The sequence below is a fragment of the Camelus bactrianus genome, unplaced genomic scaffold, assembly GCF_048773025.1.
Source record: "Camelus bactrianus isolate YW-2024 breed Bactrian camel unplaced genomic scaffold, ASM4877302v1 HiC_scaffold_59, whole genome shotgun sequence".
Taxonomy (NCBI): Eukaryota; Metazoa; Chordata; class Mammalia; order Artiodactyla; family Camelidae; genus Camelus; species Camelus bactrianus.
Window position 1 is genome coordinate 2,066,108 of NW_027413976.1, and position 13,893 is coordinate 2,080,000.

Genomic DNA, 13,893 nt, shown 5'->3' on the forward strand with positions numbered 1-13,893 from the left:
GTCTGTTCAATTCATAGGAGAGAACTTCCACGTGTATTTCTTCTCAGTTTTATGAAACAAAGAAGGACCCAGGAAACTGGCAAAACATAAATGCTTTTCTATTGGGTTGAGCAAAGACAGGCCCTGGCCGGGGACGGGGGGGGGTGCTGGAGGGTCGGGGGGGCGGTGTAGAGAAGGATATAGATCATTGTTAGAGTGCCTGCTTAGCATGCATGATGCCCTGGGTTCAATCCCCAGAACCACCATTAAAATAAATAAATAACCTAATCAAACCCATCCCCCTCCACCCCCCCCAAAAAAAAAGAAGGAGAAAAGAGTGAGAGACAGAGACAGAGAGACCATCGGGAAAAGTAGCTGCACTAATACTTCCAAGAAACAGGACAACATAAAGATAATGGAAGAAATGCTGGATAGTGAACAGCCACGGGTGGTTGGCACAGACCCATAGCTTCTGGACTCGCTAAAAAAAAAAAAAAAAAAAAAAAAAAGAATATGAGAATCATATGGATCAGGAGATTGGGTCTGAATTTTGTGCCGTTTGACTTGTGCCAGTTACAAAGGTCATGCACAAGGAAGATGACTGGCTACTTTATTGTCTGAAATGAGACACTTGAAAGTGAAAGGAGGTGCTATACAATCGTGCCTGGACTGGGATTTTTCTAAGGAAGCCCAAATCCTTTACAATATATATCATGTTTTCAAAAATGAATATCATTCCTGGACAATATTTAAGCAAATTTTTCTGTGTTATCAGTAAACATTTTTAAAAAATCAGTAAGAAAGGATGAGGGAGAGAGAAAGAGAGAGAACAGGAGTAACTATACGCGCGCGTGCGTGCATGCATGTGTGTGTGTGTGTGTGTGCGCGCGTGTGCGCGCACGTGTGTTGAGGTGGGGGCCTAAAAGAGGGTGAGGATTCTTTTCATCGAGGTCTGTTTGTACAGAATTCTCTCCTTCTCCGCTTTACGCTGTGAAGGAAAAGCCCAGCTGGGTTAACAAGCTAAGTCGCAAATCTAAGTGTAACAATTGTCGGATTACTGATCTGAGTTCTGCTGGGCTAACTCGTAAATCTAAATTAATAAGTGCCGGTTTGCTGATTCCCTGTTCATATTTTGCTAGCCAGCTGGATTTTCAAAGAGACATATCTGGCCTTGAAATGTTGGTTTGCTGCCTCACTGCCTCTACTTTCGTGATAATGATGTTGCTAAAGCTATTGCGTGCCTATTGGCCGAATACCCCAAGCTGGTACTTAACCCTATAAAACCTCATGTGCACGTCTTGGAGGTGCTCAAGGCTTAGGAGCAGAAGCCCCTCTGAGCCCGCCGGCGTAATAAATCTGAGTACTCCAGCCCTCCGAGTGGTGCTTGTTTCTTGGCCGGCCTGTCATTTCCATAACAGCACCGTTGACAATAAGAACGTCACTCTCGTTCCGGCATAAAGAAGACATCTGGGGAGGGTGGGGTGGGGGGTGGGGTGTAGATCTATGTTATGTCCTGATTCCAGGAAGGAAAGGGGCAAGGGTCAGCATGCCCTTCTTTCTGGGGTATCTGTCTGTTCGCTTTTGGTGTTCGGCTGGTTTGGTTATTTCAGCTTTCTGTTTGGTTCCTTTCACAGATCCAGTGGCTCAAAACAGCATTCTGATTTTCTTTTCTCCTGGGGTTTGGTTTTTGATAGGTAGAGGGACAGGGCCCACGCAGGGGTGGGGGTGGGGGGTCACTGTGCCGGAGAAAGGGAGGCGGCTGTGGTGAAATCATCGATCAGAGGGGATTTCTACGAGAGGGACTCTCCGAAGTGAATGGGGTCCAAGGAGATCAGCAGGGTTTCTGTGTGCTCGTTTGGTTTTGTTCGTGCGTGTGTTTGTTTTTTCTGGACGAGGCCAAAGAACTCTTCAGGTGGAGGTGTGTGTCCAAAGGGTCTGACAGGATGGGAGGATGCGGGGCGAGTCAGTCCATGTGCCCAGAAAGAGAGAGAATCTGTCATAGCTGAGACTCAGGCCTTTTTCAGACCTAGGCCCAGAGAGCAGTTCGGCTCCGAGCATTCACGGAGAAGTTCGCCGCCACCTCAGTCCTGTCCCCCACCCCCGCCCTCCCCCACGCCTCAGCCCCCAGTGAAGGAGGAATCATGAAGTGGCCGCACTTAGGCTAAGCCAATTTTTGGCTTTATGCTTACTGCTTGCTTTTAGAACGATCAGCAAACTCGACTGACCAGACACCGCTCCCAGCTCCAGGCCCACTGTTAAAAACAGCTAAAGTTGTCGATTCTAACTGTTTGATTTGACCTTCCTCTGATCGTTCAACTTGACAATCATGTTTGGCGTCTGAGTCTTTCCCCAGGAAGGGAGTCACGGGAGGATAAGCTCAGGAGAACGACCAGCCCCCTCCCACCCCCCACCCCCCACCCCGAGTTCCTCCGTGGCGCTGGTGCCGCCGGGTGAGTCTGACCAGATAAAGAAGGTCACGGGCTGATGACCTACTAGACCACCAGGAGGTCCCATGTTATCAGACACTCATCCAGATTTAGGAGGAAGTTTCATCAGAGACCCTTGTTGATCATGAGCACCTTTTGTGCTCCCGCCTGTTGTGATTCCCTTTCATGCTCCAACCTGTTCGTCCACAGAAGCATGAAACCCCAACCCCAAGACGGGTTCACAGTTTGGAGGGCACTAGCCTGCTGTGAGTCCCCTTTGCCCAGCAAAGCAATCAAGCTGCCTCTTTTCTTCTAAACTCTAAGACCCTGTCTCTGGGTTATTTGGCTCGTCAGGGACGGGGTGGGGGAGGGCGATCTTTCGGCAAAACCCGCAGAAGTTTCCCTGAGTGGCAGGAACCAGCGTGGCCCTCAGGCCTCAGCCCCGCAGGCAGGCAGGCAGGCAGGCAGGCAGGCAGGCAGGCAGGCAGAGTTGGAGCGAACGTTGGTCCCGCCCCCGCCCGCGCACCACCCACCCCCCGCCCCCGCCGCTGCTTCCGCCGCCGCCGCCGCCACCGCCGCCGCCGCCGCCTCACAGGCCTTCTCCACCGATCGGTCCCAAATCGACTGACTGTCTCCTGGAAGCGGGGGCGGGGACGTCAGGAGGATCCATTCGGCAGGGCCTCGTTCAATCGCTTCATTCAAATGCAGAAAGCTCTGTGCTCAGGTCAGAGCCTTTGACTTGGCCTCCGGCTCCTCTCTGTTGAACGGCTTTTGTTCTTTGGTTTCAATTTCCCCACCCTTAGGCCACCCCGTCCCAACTGCACGGAGGGAGGCGGGAGGGAGGGGGAGAATCTCGCCTGGTCTCAGGCCAAAGGAGTCCCCTCCTTTTCCTAATCTGGGTAAACCCCACTACACCGTTTGAGAATCATGGAAGGGCATGGAAGCAGACCTCTGACTTGATAGATTCCTCTGGGATGGGAGACTTTAAAAAAACAAAATTCTTTTTCCCCTGCTTCCAGGGAGGCAGAAAGGAGGGCCAGAGTGTTCCTCTTGCCTCGGGCAGTTCTTTGTTTGTTTCTTTCCTTCTTTTGTTAAATCATTTTTTTTTCCTTTTTTTCTTCCAGTTTTATTGAGACAGAGTTGACATACAGCAGTGTATACTTTGGGGGGGGGCGGGGAGAGGAATTCGATTTTATGTATTTATTTTTGACCGGAGGTACTGGGGATTAAACCCAGGACCTTGTGCTTGCTTGCTAAGCACACACTCTACCACTGACCTATACCCTCCCCCTTGGCCAGTTGTGAAGTCCCTTTCATTCAGCATAGTCCATCGGGCACATTTTGGGGCAGCCTACTCTGGACCCCAACATTTCCCTATTCTGTAACTTCCCTGGAAGTTTTACACATTAAAAGCTGGGCTGTTGACTGTGCATGTGCGTCCATGTGTGCGTGCGTGCGTGCGTGCGTGCGTCTGAGCGTGCATGCGTGCGTGTGGTGTGGGGGCAGGAGGGAGGGAATAGTTTCCTAGAGGGCCTGCGTTTCATGGACCCAGTTTCTTAGTTCTGAGAACAGGTCTGTTCAAGGAAACAGTTGTAGTATCTCGTCTCAGGAGGCGGTGGTGTCGATGGGCTTCTGAAGCTAGGCCTAGGGAGCAAGCAGTCAGGTATCGCCTAAGAGGCACTTGTGTGGAAAACCAAAATACAGCACAAAAGTTAATCATTGGAGCAGATGAGAAACCAGATTCAGGGCCGGGAGTAGGGGGTCAGTCTAGTAGGAGATTTCCACACATCGGGGTCATCGAAATGGCTCGAGCAGTTTGAAATGCCTCTGATGATGTCCTGGGGTGTTCGGCTCAACTCTCTGAGCGGCTCCTCCAAAAACAGGCCCTAGGATGGTTTCCACAGGAGCTGTTGTGGCCATTTCTCTGACGTTTACCTCCCGTTGTCCAGCTTCAGTCTGCAGGGCTTCAGGAGACGGAGCATTTTAGTACTCAATGATGCCAAGACAAAAGGGTGAGAGAAAATGGGAAACGTTCGTGGAGATGGTCCTAGGCAGATAGTGGAGGCAACTAGAAGACCTTCAGTCTCCGGGCCGGCTTTCAGGTTGAGACAAAAACCCTAAGGCAAGCGCTTGCTGCCACAGCACATCGACTAACACGGGAACCATCCAGAGAAGATCAGCACGGCCCCTGAACGTGGACGACACACGCACATACGTGAAGAGTTCCGTAGCTTTAGTGATGTCAGTCACCCAGAGGAAGACAGATATCCTATGCCATCACTTCTAGGTGGGATCTGAAAGTAAGTCAAGACACCCATCCATACATAAATAACTCCATTTTAAAAAGACTCCAAGGAACCTATTTACAAACCAGAAACAGACTGGACTCGCAGACATGGAAAAGAAACCGATGGTTAACACAGGGGACAGGGTAGGGTGGAGGAATGGGGGAGGGCAGAGGGATAAATCAGGAGTTTGGGACTAGCAGATATAAACCACCCTATACAAACTAGGTACACAAGTAGGTCCTACTGTCTAGCACAGGGAACTATGTTCAATAGCTTGTAATAACCTATCCTGAAAAAGTATACGTGTGTGTGTGTGTGTGTGTGTGTGTGTGTGTGTGTGTGTGAATAAGTGAATCACTATGCCGTACGTCATAAATGAACACAACATTGTAAGTCAACTATACTTCCATTGACAGAGAGTTCCTACAATAAACAGGCAGGCAGGCAGGCAGGCAGGCAGGCAGGCAGGCAGGCAGACAGACAGACACAGACACAGACACACACACACACACACACACACACACACACACACACACACACACACACACACACCACAGACACAGGGGAACCCTAAGGAAAACGAGTAGCACTAGTATCTCTTATCCATGCATGTCTATCCCAGTTTAATGGAAACCTAAGTTTTTGCCTCCAAGTCAATGATGCTAATAACTCTGCTGCCAAGAATAGAAAAATCCTCACGGAGGATTTCTGAATCCCAGAAGGGTCAGGGAGGGAGAAAAAGAGAAAGGGTTCCATTCTGCTGACAGAGGTATGATATTTACCATGTGGGTGTCCGCCTCTAAAAGGGAAGGAAGGGGAAAAAACAAAAGTTTATTTTCCCTTGTATCTGAAAAGAAAAAAATTTAAAACTCAATCCTCTTGGAGACAAGAAGTCGTACACACCTCATGTCACTGATTCTCCTCCTCCACCTCCTCCTCCTCCTTCCTCTACTTCTTCTTCTAGTCTATATCTCCCATGGATTCTGACGACCTTGCCTGATGATGGCGGGTGATGGGGGCAGAGATCGATCCTTCTGAGAAGTAAGTTGGCAAGCGCTTTAGTGAAGCCTCGTAGGATTTACCCAGCGAAGCGAGTGCCTTCGTCCCTGGAGGCTGCGGAAAGTATGTCCCCAAGTCACATACGCATGTGTTTGTCTTTTGTTGTCGTCGTTGTTGTTGTTGTTGTTGGTGGTGGTGGTGGTGGTGGTGGTGTGTGTGTGTTTGTTTGTTTGTTTGTTTGTTTGTTTGTTTGTTTGTTTGTAGCAGTGTCCTGGCCATGCTGATGGCATCAGGCTTGCAGTGGGGGAAGGAAGGCTTCAACCCCTTTGGAAGTCATACCTACCATCCCAAGAACGTCTGGATGACCCCTACTATGTGGCAGTTGAATGGGGGACAGTTACTGGGGTTCAGCGGGTCCAGAGAGAGGAGGTCTGAGGCCTCTGGGGACAAAACGTTTGTACGTATGTATGTATGTGTGTATGGCCAGTTGACTGTTTTTGCGGTCCTATAGGAATCTTCCTGCCCCTGTCTATTGAACAATGGGAGTCATCTTCCAAGTGCCCTGACACCAGACACCACGGTGGGTGAAGGAATGCGGGTGGGGTGGGGGTGGGTGGGGGAGGTCATCCAGGGAGCTGGGAGAAACCGAGCACGTCCGTGGGTCGGTGGGTCGGCCTGTCGGATGGTCGCCATGCTGGGTTTCCCCTAACCCAGGCCATTTGCCGAATGGACAGAACAGACTGGGGCCACGTGTGCCACCCACCCTCTTTCCGGAGGCTGTGGTCCACTGTGTTTGCATGAAAGTCAGTGAAGGAGGCATCTCCTTGGGACTCGGTTCTGTCCCTTTCACGAGAGCCTCCACTTTGGATGACAGCCAGCCAGCCAGCCAGCCCTCGATGCCAGGGCAGTAGACGACTGCCAGGAATATCCCATCCTTTCTGGAACCCTGAGTGTACCCACCTGTACAGACACAAGGCTGAAGAATACATGACGTTCCTTCCTAGTTGACAGCACTCCCCATGTCACTGAAACAGTGTCCAGTACGCTGACGTCATCTCCTCCCTCTCCCACACCCCCGCACGCGCACAAACACGCGCGCGCGCGCGCACACACACACACACACACACACACACACACACACACTCTGTCTGTCTGTCTGTCTGTCTGTCTGTCTGTCTTCTAAGGATGGAGAAGAGTTTGCTGAGCTATTTCGGGTGCCCTCTCATCCTAGTTCCTATCTCCAAGTTGGTTCAAAGTCCAAAAGGCGGTCAAGCACTTAATCAGATAGGTCCCTCGTAAAGAATGCCTCCCACATCACGACGACAGGCTTCTTAGGCCAGCCGAGAAGCTCCTTCAGTTCTGCGCCCATCTTGGCTCTAAGTTGATATCAGTCTGTTACGGAAATGACAGGCCAGCCAAGAAACAAGCACCACTCGGAGGGTTGGAGTACTCAGATTTATTACGCCGGCGGGCTCAGAGGGGCTTCTGCTCCGAAGCTCTGAGCACCTCCAAGACGTGCACATGAGGTTTCATAGGGTTAATTACAAATATGGGTCTATTCGCCAATAAGGCTCAAACAACAAAAAGCAAAGGATCAGTACACTGGAGCTTATCAATTTGGAACAGATCACGTTACTGACACTTGTTGAGCTTGGATTTACGAGTTAGCTTGTTAGCCCAGTAAACTGACACTAAACTTCAGATTTACGAGTTAGCCCAGCAGAACTTAGATCAGTAAACGGACACTTATCACACTTAGATTTGTGACTTTAGCTTGTTAGCCCAGCTGGGCTTTTCCTTTACAAGTCCTCCAGGATCCAAGAAAGCCACGTTGGAAAACAAGTGGTGATTCTGATGGGACAGGAGATCAGTCATTTGGGGGCGAAGGGTGGGGTAGGGAGACATACCAGCCAGTCTGTCTGTTTTCACCCAGTGTGGGAGCCGTCCCAAAGAGATAACTCGAGAAGAGAGAAACAGGGAGTTGACAAAGAACACGTGCAGTGGCGTGCCCTCCCCCCCACCCCAGGAGAAGGCCAAGCCAGAAGTCCCTCCGGATGGCGGGCTCCGGACTCCGGCTTCCAGGGGAAGCGATTTTTTTTTCCTCCCCATTTCAGGCCCGGAAGAAGAGGGAGAGGCAGAGTGTCCTTCTCGGGCATCCGCTGTTTCTGAAGCACGCTTGTTGCCAAAAGTTCGGCCCCCGTCCCCGACGAGCCCAAGAATCCAGAGACAAGGTCTTGGAGCTTAGAAGCAAAGAGGCCATTTTATCGCTCTGCCGGGCAAAGGGGATTCACAGCAGGCTAGCGTCTTCAAAACTGTGTACCCACCTTGGGGATGGAGTGGGTGGGGTGGTTCTAGAGCCATAGCTCAAACAATCGGGCATCGATCACCATCCACAGAATCGTTTTCTCATCAGAAGACTCAGAATGGTGTCACGATGCCTCCAGGTGACCCATTCTATAGAGGCTGGTGGTTAGATCTCGTTATCTCATAAGCACTCAAGGTGTGGCCTTCTTGGTCACTCAGGCTATTTTGTCAGGTCACTAGTCCCGTGACCGACCTTCTCCTCGGAGAAAGACTCAGAGACCCAGCATGATGATGACTTTCAATGAGTGAAATACAGTAGAAACAGTAAGATCGATAGCTTCCAGTTTCAACAACAGGCCTGGAACCGTGAGCAGCAACCAGTCAGTCAGGACAGTTGACCGTTTTCAGGGCGAGCATAAGAAACCGAATGACACCCCCCCCCCAGCAAATGAATGAATGAATGACCTAATGATCCTCCCCTCCCCCCCCCGCCAAAAAAAGAAGAAGCAATCCGTTAGCCTAATTCCGGCCATTTTATTCATCCTCCTTCACCCTGAAGCCCCAGTCACCCAAGTGCCACAGTGGTCTGTTTTCTGGTTTCCTCCACCACCCCACCCCCCACCAACCACCACCCCGCCAACATCCCCCTATGCCCAACCACCGCCCCAAGTGTGGGACTGGACGGGGGTGCAGGGGGGCTGAGGGGGCGGCAATGGCGGCTTGAGGTGAGGGTGGGGAGTGTTCCGCCCAGATCGTATAGGAAGCTCAAACACAGCTGCAGTACGAGACAAGATGGTAGATTTCTGTGGGTCCTCCCTCCTCTTAAAATCCTTCCTAAGGAGGAGACAGACAGAAAGAGAAACATCACCCTCACTCCCAACGCCTCCTGCGCCCTCGATGCGCCCCAAAACAACAACAAGAAAAACAAAAACAAACACGACCACAAATAAGTCGCTATCCCTGGGGAAGAAGGATTCGATGGCATGGGGATATCATTCTAAAATTCATTCCCTCTTCATCACATTTCATGGAAACCGATTGCAATCTATGAGGCCCTGTGAAGGTAGGGGTTGGGGGGGTAGGGAGGAGGGAGGGAAGTGAAGGGGGGAGAGAGAGAGAGAGAGAGAGCAGAGGAGAGGAGGGATAAAAGGGGAGAGGACAGGAAAGGAGAGGAGGGAAAAGAGGGGAGGGGAGGGGAAATGAGAAGAGGCGAGGGGAGAGGAGAAGAGGGAGAGGAGAGGAGTGGAGGGGAGAAGAGAGGAGTGGAGGGGTGAGGGGGAAGGGGGGAGAACAGGGAAGAGGAGAGGAGGGGAGAGGAGAGGAAAGAGAGACAAGGGAGACAGACAGACACGCATGCGCGCGCGCGCGCACACACACACACACACACAGAATAGCGAAATGGAGAGAGAGGCAGAGAGAGAGAGAGAGACAGACAGACAGACAGACAGACACGGATCTAGGTCAGGGACACTACACATGGGTATTCTTCTGAGTGATTTTATGTGTTTTCTCAATCGCCACCTCTATGGAGATAAAAATCGCTCCCATAAGATGAAGGGAGTCCTTCTGCCACCGCCCGCGGCCCCGCCCACCAGCACCGCTTGTGTTTGTCAGGGATTCCAAGCCAAAGCACGTGGAGGAGCGGGAGAGCTTCCTGGCAGCCCAAGGAGGAGGAAAGTCCGGCAGCATGAGAGAGGTGGTTGGCACGGGGAAGCTGGAGGCCGGCTGACGAGAAGATGGGTGAGGGGGCAGGGAGGAGGGTTTCCCAAGTTGGAGAGCCAAGACGAGGGAGGGGAGCTGTCGGTGGCTGCGTTCTGACCCCGACCCCAACCCTGACTGGAGCGGATCCCTGAAAGGAGGCGGTTCGGGCTCTCTGGCCGAGAACGCCCCTCTCTTCCTCTTTGTGCAGAAACACCTTCCGCGGACCGAGAAAGTCCATCCCGAGACCCTCGTCGGAAGAGTCCTTTCCAGACCCATCACGATCCTCCTGGGCCTAGGGGTCCAGGGGATGGGGCGGGGCCTCCATTCGATCCGTCTTCCGTCCGTCCGTCCGTCCATCCACAAGATCTTGAACATCCATGTAGGATTCTGGATGGTAGCAGTTTTCCAGGATCCTCCAAATCCTTGTAAGTCCTCTCCTGGCAGATTCGACCCCTAGGTCGTACCGCGCAGCACAGGGCACTAGATTCAGTCCCTCGGGACGAGGGTTCCTGAAAAAGACCAGGAAAAAGAAGAACAGAATCACTATGGTGTGCACCAGCCAGAAACCAGCACCACCTTGTCACTCGAACAGACTTGCAAAAGGCGGGGTAGGGAGAGAAAGTCATAGGATGGCTACCATCCCTCCCACCCCCACCCCACAAGCCAAGCCCCAGACCATCGTCATCCCTGCTCCCCCTCCCCTCCCCTTTCCTCTCCCTTCCCCCTCCCCCTCCCCCTCCCCTCCATCGACGCCCGCCTCCCGCTTGTACCCCACTCCTCTGAACCCAGCACCACCCACCCCAGCCTGGACGGGCTCGGCTCAGATCGGCTCGGCTCGGCTCAGCCCGGCCCGGCCCGGCCCGGCCCGTCCGTCCGGTCGACTTCTTCGCAGGGTCTAAAATAGCGCCCGGCCGACAGGCAGGTGGCACATGGCACATGGCAGGGGAGCGAGCGGGACGGTTCGGGATCTCTGGGTGGCAGGGACACGCGGCCGGACAACCAGGAGCACGGACGGCCTGGCGTGCGTTTCTCCGCTCGGGGGGGCCTCGACCAGAGACCGTGGTACGGGGAACGGGGACACACACACACCACACACACACACACCACACACACACACCACACACACACAGCACACACACCACACAGACACAGACACACACACACACAGACACAGACACACACACACACACACACACACAGACACACACAGACACACACAGACACACACACACAGACACACACACACACACACACACACACACACACACACACACACACACACACACCCCTTCACCCCCACCCCCAAACCTCTGACAGCTTTCGTTTGTTTTCGGCCGACCGTCCCTCGATGAGGTACGAGTGCCTTGGCTGGGGCTGGGGGGGGTGGAGTTCCTCCCTCCACAACGACCCCACACGGGCTCTGTTCTGGTCACCCGAGTCCTCTTCCAAGTCAGACCACAGGCCTCCATCACCCGGCGCGAGCACTCGGGGAAACAGTCACCATCCTCATCGCTCCGCTCCACCTCTACACGTGAAGAACTGTTCCCAGCCCACGCCACTCCACCCCACCCCACGCCCCGATGCCACCCACCGCAGTGGAGAGAAACGAGACGAATCCACAGACGTGCATCAATCCGATGAAGAAAACGACGGCCCTATTCCAAGGAAGCATAGATATCTAGGTAGGAGATTCATCGAGTACTATGGAGGCGGTGGGAAAGGGGGGGTTGCGGTGGGGAGGGTCTAGAGATCAGGCAGTACAGCCCATGCTTAGCATGCAAAAAATAAAGGTCCAGGGTTCAATCCCCAGCACCTACTCTTCAAAAATAACCCGAGAAGAAGCAAGACGGCGGAGTAGAAGGACGCTCGTAGCTCACCCTCTCCCACAAATACACCAAAACTCACATCGACGGACCCACTCGGCCAATCAGACCACCTGCGGAACTCCGACAGAACACCGCCCTCTTCGAAAGACAAAGACGCCCAAAATCTGGTAGGAGAAAAGGAGAAAAGAAAGAGTCAAAAGCAAAACAGTGCGGGAGGGACCGGCAGAGGAGGAATAGGGCTCGTTCGCCAAACCTCCCCCTCTCCAACGGAGAGGCCGACGGGACGGTGGGGGAGCCTCCGAGTCTCTGATCTGCCCGGAGCGCCCCTTGACCGACCGATCCAAGTGAAACGGGCACAGAGGGTCCCCGCGACACCCAGCCCGAGTCGCAGGCCGGCAGCCGGGGGCCGGGACAGGCCGCACGAGCCGGGCAGAGGACCGTGTCGGCGGCACCACGCACCGTGGCCGGGAGGGGATACAGAGCAGAACAACCCGCCCCCCCAACCCGTCCATTACGGGGAAAGAAAGGCAAAGCAACACGGCCGGTGTGCCCTGGGGGGAGGGGCGCCGTAGCCTCCATCTCCTCAGACCCGCGGCGCCATCACCGGCCCTTCTCGCGAGAAGAGAGGCGGGGCGCAGCCACAGCCGCCATAGCCCCTGGCGCGCGGCGCGCAGCGCGCGGGCGGGGGCGGGAGCGGGGGCGGGGCCGAGACTCGAATCCGCACCCGGGGGCTCTGCAACCTCCTAGGCAGGACTGAGACTCGTTTTCAGCCTGAGGCAGATATTATATATCTGCCCCGGTACCTCAGAGAACTCGCGCCACCAAGACTAAGAAGGAGCCGAGTTTTGGAATGCAGCAGGGGCGGGGCGGTTCCACGGTCTTCCCCGAGCCCACCTACGGAGAGGAGCGCCGACCCGAGGCGGAGCACACAGCCGCACAGAGCAGCGGAGCGACCGGCGCCGGGAGAGGGCAGGCGGCCAGCCACCCTCCCTCCTTCCCGGCAGGAACGCAGCATCCGAACGCGGTGCCAGGAGGGGGCGCGATCTACTTGCCCACAGGCACCGAGGGCAGCACAGACGAGGGCGCCGACAGAGGGCCCGCGGAAAAAGCAAGCTGAGTTCACGAAACAGGGCGACGACAGAAAGACTTCTCGGTGAAACCGTTAAGAGCGCACCGTCTCCAGGAGAACACATCCTTTTTTTTTTTTTCTCTCTCTTTTTTTTTTTTGTTTCCTTTGTCTTTTTTAATCTCTTTTATATCGGTTTTACCTTCTGTTACCTTTTTAACCTTTACTTTTGAACAGTCGTATACGTTTACGGTTTTAATCCCTTTTAAATGTTTCATTTCAAGTCTTTTCATTATTATTATTTTTAAACATCCACCCCCTTCCCTTTTTCATTCTCTTGGTTTTGATCTCCTGTTACTGGTTATTCACAGGTTTCAAATATTGTTTCTCGATTTTTTTCCTCCTTTTTATTAAGGTTATTAAAAGACGTCTCAACTCGATCGCTATTCTGCTTCCACTGACTCTTCTATTCATGATTACACACCGTCTTCAAACCTTTTCTTTCTCCCGTCTTTTAAAATCCTCTGTTTTATCTTTTGTTAAAATCTGTTCTATTTCCGATTACCTTTTAAAAATTTACTTTTGAAACAATTGTATATTATTTTCTGATCTTTTCTATTTGTTTTTAAAGGCTTTTAGAAGACGTCTCAGCTCAATTGCTATTCTGCTTCAACTTGCTCTTCTATTATTGATCGTACACTGTTTTCAAACCTTTTTTTCTCCATTCTTTTAACATCCTGCCCCCACCCCCTCTCTCCCTCTCCCCCTCTGTCTCTGTCTCTGTCTCTCTCTCTCTCCCCCTATCCCCCTCTCTCTTTTAAAGTTTTATGCCTGCGTAGGCTTTCGATAAATACATAAACTCCTTAAGGACCCCAATAGATAACTGATACTCCTTAAGCCACAGTGCCAGAGAGATAGGAGCATTATGAAGAAGCAGAGGAACCACTCCCAATTAAAAGAGCCAGAGAAATTCCCTGAAAGCACGATCCATGAAATAGACGTGGATGGCCTGCTCGATCAAGATTTCCAAAAAGGAGTGATCCAAGTCCTGAAGGAACTCCAAGAGATAGTGTTGAGAGATATACTATACGTCAAAAACGAAATCGAAGCTATAAAGAAGAGTCAAGGAGAACTGGTCAACTCATTGGCTGAAATGAGAACTGGTCTAAAGGCTGTCCAAAGCAGGCTAGATCACGCAGAGGAACGAATAAGTGGCCTAGAAGGCAGGACAACAGAAAGAACCCAATCAGAACAGCTGAGAGAAAAACCAATAAAGAACAACGAAAACCATCTTAGGGACCTAA

At 52.5% G+C, this 13,893-nt stretch overlaps 1 long non-coding RNA gene and 1 other non-coding gene across 2 annotated transcripts; both read left to right on the top strand.

Annotated features, from left to right (window-relative positions):
- The first annotated feature begins 4,161 nt into the window (after positions 1 to 4,161).
- Positions 4,162 to 7,684, top strand: LOC141577010 (uncharacterized). Its single transcript, XR_012505441.1, has 3 exons — positions 4,162 to 4,705; positions 5,658 to 5,815; positions 6,204 to 7,684. It is a non-coding gene; the product is annotated as an uncharacterized LOC141577010 (long non-coding RNA).
- Positions 4,532 to 4,640, top strand: LOC141577026 (U6 spliceosomal RNA). Its single transcript, XR_012505458.1, has one exon. It is a non-coding gene; the product is annotated as a U6 spliceosomal RNA (small nuclear RNA).
- Positions 7,685 to 13,893: the final 6,209 nt, after the last annotated feature.